Source organism: Trematomus bernacchii, unplaced genomic scaffold (assembly GCF_902827165.1).
Source record: "Trematomus bernacchii unplaced genomic scaffold, fTreBer1.1, whole genome shotgun sequence".
Lineage (NCBI taxonomy): Eukaryota > Metazoa > Chordata > Actinopteri > Perciformes > Nototheniidae > Trematomus > Trematomus bernacchii.
Window position 1 is genome coordinate 13,131,575 of NW_022987705.1, and position 9,376 is coordinate 13,140,950.

The 9,376-nt window shown below is 39.1% G+C and overlaps 1 long non-coding RNA gene across 1 annotated transcript; it reads right to left on the bottom strand.

The window, feature by feature from the left end:
- Positions 1–2,042: 2,042 nt before the first annotated feature.
- On the bottom strand, positions 2,043–6,498 carry LOC117490733. Its single transcript, XR_004556694.1, has 2 exons — positions 6,413–6,498; positions 2,043–2,261 (listed from the first exon to the last, which is right to left on the bottom strand). It is a non-coding gene; the product is annotated as an uncharacterized LOC117490733 (long non-coding RNA).
- Between the last annotated feature and the right edge of the window lie 2,878 nt (positions 6,499–9,376).

The following is a 9,376-nucleotide window of genomic DNA, read 5'->3' on the forward strand; positions in this document are numbered from 1 at the left end:
CTTCAGCTGGAACATATAATGCACTTTAACTGTACTGTACATGTTATCCTCCATCTTCTACTCTGGAAGTGTATTAGAAAGGGATACACAGTCACTACAGGGGAACAATCACAGCAACAAAAACTATACTCTATGGGCATGTGATAAACTAATGGAAGAGTGTGAACCTATCCTTTACGGCGTGGTGAAAAGTGGAAGCTGACAGGTTGCGTAAAGTTTGCGCAACCCGTCAGCTTCCACTTTTCACCAACAGTGACTTTTTCATTACTTGGAGTACGAACATAAAGTTAAGCTCCAGTGACACATACATGGTGTCCTAGAGGCCTGGGTCATCCCTCATGACAAACTGCTCAGTGATATAATTCTTCTAAAATGTCGATCGGATAAAACCTGCAGCACACCATCAGTTATGACACATATACTCTCTCTGAAATAGGACTGACGGAAATCATTCGACAATTGTGAAATCATTTCAGTGCCCATGTGCAATCATCCCAAGTGAGCTATTACAATCTATTCCCCTGTGGTGTTCCCTATTATAGTTCATTAGAGTCTAATGATTAGACACATGGGCACACCATTTTCTGCTGCTCTTTCAAGTTTTCAAAGTGGATTCTGTGTTATTTGGTGGCTGTGCCAGACCATAATTGTGTCCGGTAAGCCTGTTTATCAGTGTTGTCAGCTAGTTTTGTGTGTGTGCGCCCGCTGTTGCCACATGGCCTCTACATGGTTTGATCTATAAAGTTGTTTTTCTTGTTTGCTTTCCTGTAATGTTACTTAAATACAAATGTATATTGACAGTTGCCTAGCTTTAGCAAGATTTTTTTTTTTTACATGACTTTAAAACACATTCCAAACTGCTTTATCATCTATAGGGTACAATTGGATTTTAATATTTATAAAAGTGTCAATAACAGTCTATAGTGTGTTCATGTTCATTCTGTTGATAGTATCAACAATGTCTATTTTCATACCAGCTTTTTAGTGTATACAATTTCTATACTAGTGTTTATACCCATGAATACTGTTCATACTGTATATGCAAGACATTTATAATCTGACTTTTATACATTTGGATTACCTATGTTGTAAATGTATTATATTTTGTATTTACACACGACATCTATTGCACGTCTTTCCGTCCTGGGAGAGGGATCCCTCCTCTGTTGCTCTCCCCGGGGTTTCTTAAATGTCCCCCCCCCATTATTTCTGGGGTTTCTTTGGACGTTTTTCCTTGACCGATGTGAGGGTCCAAGGACAGAGGGTGTTGTATTCATATTCTGTAGAAACTGTAAAGTCCACTGACACAAATGTGAAACTTGTGATATTGGGCTATATAAATACACTTTGATGGATTGATTGATTGATTTATTGATTATATTATACCATATATTACACTACACATTGCTGCCTGTGGCTTGGAATCATTATTTCTGTACCACATTGTGTGCCAATCCATCCAGTAGTTGAGCTTGTTGACAACATTTGTGAACATCTTGACCTGACGTTGACAGGAAAGTAGACTTCATTCTTTGTACATGAATGTCTTTGACACAATTTCGTCTTAATTCTTCCAACAGTTGTTGAGATCCTAATCAGGATCAGAGTGGTCGACCAACCAACTACATAGATCGACATTCCTGTCCCAAGAGCCAAAATAAGACCAGGTAAATCATTGCTCAGACAACTTAAGGATTAAAAACAGTAATACCTTACGTTTATTCACATCTTTTAGTGGCATCACAACCCATACTCTGTTAATGAAATGTGTTGTAATTGCACTCGACTAGATTATACGTAAAAACATCTCTCGGAAATCAATGGCTTTTATTTGCCTGACTCAGGCTGCATTGTCAGAGCATTGGCTGCTCGAGTGGACTGGAGCTTACTAATTGCCATCAGAAGGGACTTAATGCCGGAGTGAACACAGCTAATGGGTTTCAGCACACAACAGTCAATCATTTGTCTGCCAACAGGGGAATAAGTGCATGCTAACAGGATGCTTCGCTTTGATTCTCTGCAAATTACCTTGATTTTTTTTCCCGACCTCTTTCAAATCCACACTGAGCCTGTGACACGAGCAAGAAGACTTAAAAAGCAAAAAGATGCTCGATCATCCTAAATCCCTACCACATTCAAAGGTTGCAGGGTTCATCCATAATTCATGTGAGGAGACGGCTAACAGATTGAATTGTCACAACTCAGGCTGGTACAGACGGGGAGGAATGAGAGGAATGAGCTGTCCATTTTCTTTGAGAGTCCTGAGCAGGAATAGAGAGAACAGGATTAGTACTCAGAGCAATTCTAAAACATCCTAAGTTCATACCGTCTCTGGAAAAGTGGTCAATCTTTGACCTCATTGACCCAATGTCAAATGCAAGTATAAATGTCAGCAAAGAGCTACAACTGGCTCGTTTATTATAACATGATAAGGGAGGGGGTCCATTAGAATATAGTCAAATGATTAATTCAACAAAACACTAGAGGATTTGTGTTATTTCGCCAGCCAGAGAAATATATTGCTTGGAGATACTTAGGCTGGGTTAAATAATGTGATTTCTTAACAAAAAAAGAAACCTCCAACATCTTTGAAACTGGAAATACCAGGGCCCACACGTTCTGTGTGAGCAGTGAGTTACTCATACAACAATGCACCCACTATTCTCCTCAGAAAACATTGATTTAGTTGACCTCATACTCAACTCAGTGCTGCCATGCAAAGGCCCAGAACGATTTGGGTTTTGGTTGTGTTTGTTTCTTTTAATGATTATTTATCTGTTTGGGAGCAGAACAAGTTCCACTTCTGTCGTTTTGGAGATGTTATCCCTTAGTTAATTTGCTGTATGTCAGGTTCAATAGCTGGCAAAATAGTTTTATTTAATCGAAAACAAGCAATGTCCAGTGAGAATTAACGGTTTAGCAAGAATCAGATCATAACAATTCTATAAACATGGCTTTTTTTTCTCCAAGGATACTAATGATAATGATATTCAAACTGTCCGGTTTAATCAAATCTGTTATTTAACATTCAATTACATGCTTTTTAATTAGATTACAAAGAACAACAATCAGCAATAATGTTCAGGAAAGACAATTAGCATACATTTTAATAGATGAGAGGTGAAATGGCCCATGATAATGAATACGGGGTCGCTTAACCAAAAAAGAACCACTGCCGTAGTGAATCAGCATTGCACCCTGTTCACAACAACCTAATAAAGTCTTTAATGACAAACATTGACGTCTAGGGAGGAATACATATCGGAGAACAAGTTTCATGTCCATGTACTTTTAAAATCCTATAGCAGACTATCACTGGTTGATCAAAGAAAGTTTTTTTGTTTGAGTCCTGTTGCAAATAAGTCCTTTGGTCTTGAGTCGAGCCTTGTAAACCTCCAACATGCTCTTTATGTGAACACCTGTCCATTAAGCCCATATAATCTGCTAGATATTGATGGAACAAAGGGTGACACTGTAGAAGTGCTTGATTAGATTGGAACATATGTTCCATATGGCCGGTTTAGCACACTGCCCTGAGCCCTTGGCAATCGCCATTGAAGGTGACAGTTCAGAGTTACAGCTGGCATCTGGACTACCTGTTATTTACTGCCTTGATTCAGGGTAATATGCATTGGGGTTTATGAGCTGAAGAGCTTTGATGTGATTATAGTGAGTGTATCTGTGTAGCAACACAACTAATGCCATCCATTTTTTCATCATATTATGTTGAATTGATCTATATACAAGGCAGCAGTTCAGAGGCAGCTGGTTACTCAAACATAATTAATGTTATTTTGAAAAACAGTCCTTTAAAATAAAAATAAATCTCAAAATCGGTAGAAAGATTGTGAATGAGTGGATGCATAACACAATTCTTTAAAAGTAGAAGTTGCCTTTGAGCAATACAAATTTGACCATACCGGTTTTTTTTTCTCTACACTTTTGGCTTTATGAAGGAAGACAGAAGAGAAACGAGGGAGAGAGTTTGACATTCAACAAATGTCCAATAAACCCGAAATTAATCATTAAATCTGAGTCAGAATCAGACTTCCTTATTAGTTCCGCAGCGGGGCGAAACCAAACAATAAGCTTAAATTGGCTAATTGTGATAATTCTGTCAGATCATTAGTACGCATTTCACAGTCATTTTATCATTACAAAAAATATAAGAAAGTGTTGATAAGCAGAGCTTTCTTTTTTTTCTTCTCAGTGGGGTTATATATAAATATTTAAATAATGGCTAATGCTTCAAAACAGAATATATTATTGTCCTAAGAAATACTGAAACCCAAATTGATCCTAAATTAAATGCAAACACAGTTATTTGCTGTCTCTCGTCTGTGGTAGAGCTGTTTGATTTAACAGCATGCGTGCCCAGTGCACTTTGGCTCCCTGGTGACATTTTAATGCTTCGCTTTTTGAGCTGTGAAGGCTCGGCGGCGTTCAGGCAGTTTCCAGACTTAATATCAATGCTTGCTGTTTTGTGTTTTATATATAAATCAATATAAAGCCAATGTTTCTCTTTGAGTAATGAATCCCTGTGGAGCCTGCAGTGAGGGCATGATTGCTTGCTATTGAATCACTATTACTCGAACTGCTGGCATATGCATTTACACTCACTAGATAGTTGAAGTTGTTCAAAATATCTAAATCCACTCGTGGATTCTAGTTATGTTTAGACCACTGTATTATTATTATTATTTTGCACAACCAAAGTTTGGCAAACTTCAAGTTTCTTACATATATCTTTATTTTAATAGCCTTCTACAACTCTACCACGTATGTCAAGACTATGTCAAGACCCTCCAGGATGCCACCAAGGACAAAAATGTTAGATGCTTTTTCTGCTTTGCTGGCTTCAGTCTATGTGTTGTGTTTTCTTCAAGAACTATTATCCAACATTTTTTTTAAGGAAAACAATGATTGACATTTGTATATATTTTAAATGCTAAATATATACTGCTGTTGTATCATGTATGCATGTGTGTGTTGGGCAACATTTCCTTGCCGAGTACACAGCTTGTCATCAAGGATGCAAGGATTTTCATAGTTTTAAAAAGTGAAGCTGAGACGTTGGAGTGGCATGTCCTTATCTTCTCGTCAGTGAAGTTGTCATGTTGATCGATAGGATCCTGGAAGGAGTGCGACCTCTGAGAGCCAATTAGTGCCGCCCTCTCTCTTTTCTGACACCCTTCAACACTAAAGATCAAACTGCAAAACTCACAGGAGATGTTTCATGTCCCTTCTGTCTTAAGCCTCTTACACACCAAACTGACACCAAAGAACACCAAAGAACACGTCCCGACGGAAAGTCGCGACGCGTCGCCTCACGTCGCCTCACGTCTCCTGCGTCTTGGCCATGTTTCGCACTGGAACACACCGCAAAGACTTCAGCCGACGGCCAAGTAGCACGTACGAACTGCGCATGCGTGAGTGGCAATAACTCTCCTTAACAGCAGGCGGCGGTAGTGTGTACTCGTCATTCAAAAGAGGCAACAACCGGAAGACAGACTGCGTGATACACCGAGAGAAGAAGAACAGACTGTGTGATATAAACAAACAACAAATAGCATGTCCGTTCCATTTTCACTCTACAGCGAGAAGCTCATTGGGCTTTCCCGAACCTGTGTCGAGAGCTGGAGTTAAATGAAATATCAGATTTGCCTTCTTAATAGTTTGTTTGGGTCCCTCACTTCCGTTTCGCTTCTCATGCACTGATTCGCTAAGCTAAACAGCCAATCAGAGTGATTTCTTTGGCCGACAGCCTCCCGATTCAACATGTCGAATTGGCGGCGGAAGGTGTCTGCACGGCCGAAAAGACACGACGGTGCAGTACACACCAATCTGAGTAGGGCAACACGACGCTCATCGACGGCCCGACATCTATCGACGCCGAAAATCGGCTCGGTGTGTAAGGACCTATGAAATATTAGAAGTCTGTGAATATGTGTAATTAATTATGGTTAGTGTGATAACTTTATTGTACCTACAATCAGATCCGACAGTTCCTTATAAGGACATACCTTACCAGTGATTTTCCTGAAAAGCTATAATAGCTTAAATTTCACTGTAACACAGATTCAATTCAGATCCTCCAAACTCTACCATCGTAACATGAACCACTTGTTCAAACTTGATGAACACCACCGGTTGACCAAGATATTCACAATCCTAAAATGTGATCATTAGGATAATTGAGGGCAAAATATATGTTTTTTTTTTATGAGTTTGATATTTTATTGAAAATGATTTCTCTAACACATATAAAGACCCAAATCCATTCGGATAAAGCAACAGGAAGAAGATAGGCCAAGGCCAGGCAGGGATCAGGAATCTGGTATTTTGCAGCCACAGGCAATCAGGACACGGAAACTTTGAAAAAATGTCAAATCAATAAGGCAGGTGGGTTTACCGGGATACAGAAGAGATAGGCAGGTCAGGGGCAGGCAGGATCGGAAACAGGGCATCAGTCAGGGATAAAGTGCTGGAAAATCTTGCATCAGGAGCGTGGAACAATCTGGCAACGAGTGACTGGAGGCTTATATTCTGGCTTGATTAACAACGAGAAGCAGCTGAGAGCCCAGGTGAGCTGATGAGGTGGGAGTGAGGTGGAGGCAGGGTGAGTGGAAAATGACTGAGGCGTGAGCAGGCATCAACATACAAAACAAATAACCATGCATTATGTTTTGGACCTGCTGATTTATTTGCAAGAACTAAAGCCCGGAAATCAACAGTCTGTTTTGTTTAAAGTCCTGTGTAATTTGTTTGCTGATCCAAATTGAGTTCCGATAAACAAACCTGTGAGGCAATCTGGGGATTATGGGTTATATAAATAAAAGTGACCTCACTTGACTATATAAATGTTCCCTTTTGTCTGTGTGTAAGTATTCAATCAGGACATGAGATTATTTTCTGTTCTAGCACCAGTTGTCTGTAAAATATGAGAGAATATAAGCCTCCACCAGGTACAGTATTCAGACCACTCATTATTTGTATTTAAATCTATACGTATACAATTGCATTTTATCCTGTGGCATTCTAATACAATTTTTTGTATTTCCTTTTAAAACATCTTATAACAATGCAAACATCTGTAGTACCAATGATGTTCATGTGATAAAGTAATTGACGTTGAGTGAGAATGTTGTAACCCAAATGTAATCCGTCAAGTTAAATATATCTTCTTTTCTTTTAATGCTGTTCTGTGGTTTATTGTTTGTCTGTGTCTCACAGGCCCGTTCCCTTCCATCATTCCAGACATAATCATCGTCTTTAAATAAGTTCTCTGGGAATCTTTGCTGCCCACGGCTTTCTAATTTCCTTCCCTTGTCACTCCCTGTTGTGGGTTTTTATATTACTTTAATCGTCTCCCTCACCGATGCTGCTAAAACACACTTCCTCTAAATGTTGATCGCATAATCATTTCCCTTGGCATCCTGCATGCTCTGATAGTCCGCAGCTATCAGAGATATGTTCATAGCTGGAGTGATATTGCTTTTGCAGCATGGCCCATTTCCCTGAGTCCCATGGGATGTCATATAATGCTCAACTTGTCACACCAGCTCTGAGAGCGGGAGAAGGACTGTGGAAATATAAAAGGACCGCATTATGTTCAAGATGATTTTTGGAGCCTGGACATGGGTCCTGGAGGATCTAAGCTCTGAAGAGAAAAAGAGATTTAGATGTTTCCTCCCCTTCAAGCTCGACAGTAAGAGAACCAATTACTCATTGATCTGCTCTGTGATAAGAATATCTAGTCTGCAAGTTAAATATAATGTCTATTGCCTGATAAGAACTTTAAATTTGCTGCTGATGGTGGCAATGTATCTGGACAACTCCTAGTCTGCAAGCCATTAAATGATATATGGACATTTGTAGTAACCAGAGATTTATCCCCTATAACTATGGTAAATAACTTACCTTTTTCTTAAGTGCCAAAACACACCAAAATGTCCCCCAAACAGCACTTGATGTTTACCCTGCAAAAAAACATAAAAACCCTGTTTATTGTGTTCAGAATGGTAAATGTGAAAATGTCAAAACTCTAAGCATGGGTGACCCCAAGATAGTACAAGCCATCACTATTGTGTCTAAAACTATATTATCATTACCATGTTCAACTACTTTTGTATTTCAGGGTGACATGTAATCAACAAGCAATTTTAGGCCGCAAGTTGAGATTTGGTATTTTGCATTTGGAAAACACTTTAGAAAAGGTTCACAGAACACACTGAGACATTGTTGCCAGAAGCACAATGAGTGCAGCCATTAGTCCTATTATTTTTTTAATGAATCAATTAGTGTCAGAAAATGCTGCTCACAACTTTCCAGTGCAAGGTTAGGGCTTAAAATAGCTTTGTTGTCCATAACCCAAAGATAATACAATATAAAAAAACTGAGAAATCCTCACATTTGAGGAGCTGTAACTGAAACTGTTTATGTTGATCATCAAAATCGTGTTGGTATGTCTTTACTCACAATTCAATAGTAAACGAAAATAGATCAGGAAAAACTGCACACAATTTGCGTCCCATGATAAACCATGCAACACATCCAGTTAGTTCCAATCTGCTAATAAAGAAACACAAAAATGGATGTGCAAGTCAGGATGCTTTCTCATGCCGCTCTGTAAAGTTATCAAGACCACAACGTTAGATCTTCTTCTTTACTCGTCTTTTCGGTATACAATAGTGCAGAGCAGCGACGTTAGTGAACCTGTAAGCATGTTGGGTGCAGTTTACTGATGAGACACTGCAGCTTTTCTTGGAATTATACAATAGTATAATGTTTTTATAGCAAACCGCAAACATGTCTCAGTGCCATTTAGAGCTGTCAACATCTGACACACAACTCGCTGCAGTTTCTCCCTTAGTGTGTCTATGTGTGTGTGTGTTTGCAGGCTGGTCTCATCTGACTGCTGAGTCTTGTTATCTTAATATTTGGTCAGTGAGGGATGATGCAAGCTCAGTCAGAGACAGATTAGAATACCTTCTAACCCTCATTACGAAAACAAACAGGCTTAATTAAGTGAAAACCACACCTTGCTCACAGTGTGCGAAAATATAAAACAACACCATCACAGGAGAATCGTCTTTAAATTAGACTGGAGGTGAGACTAAACTGCATATTGTGGAATAATAATGTTAAGATAAAAGATAAATCACCTGTTGTGTTGCTTGATATCACGCTGAGTTATGTCAGCAGCAATAAGGCGTACTGTGGCCGATGAAAGTTGCTTTTTTTATTCATCTGACGAGTAAGCGTTCCAGCTGAATTGTTCTTTTATTAAATTCCAGGAAAATCCAAAATAAACACACAGAAGGGAAGACACCAGAGAGGATGATCTACCAATATTAAAGACTGACGTTCCATGAAA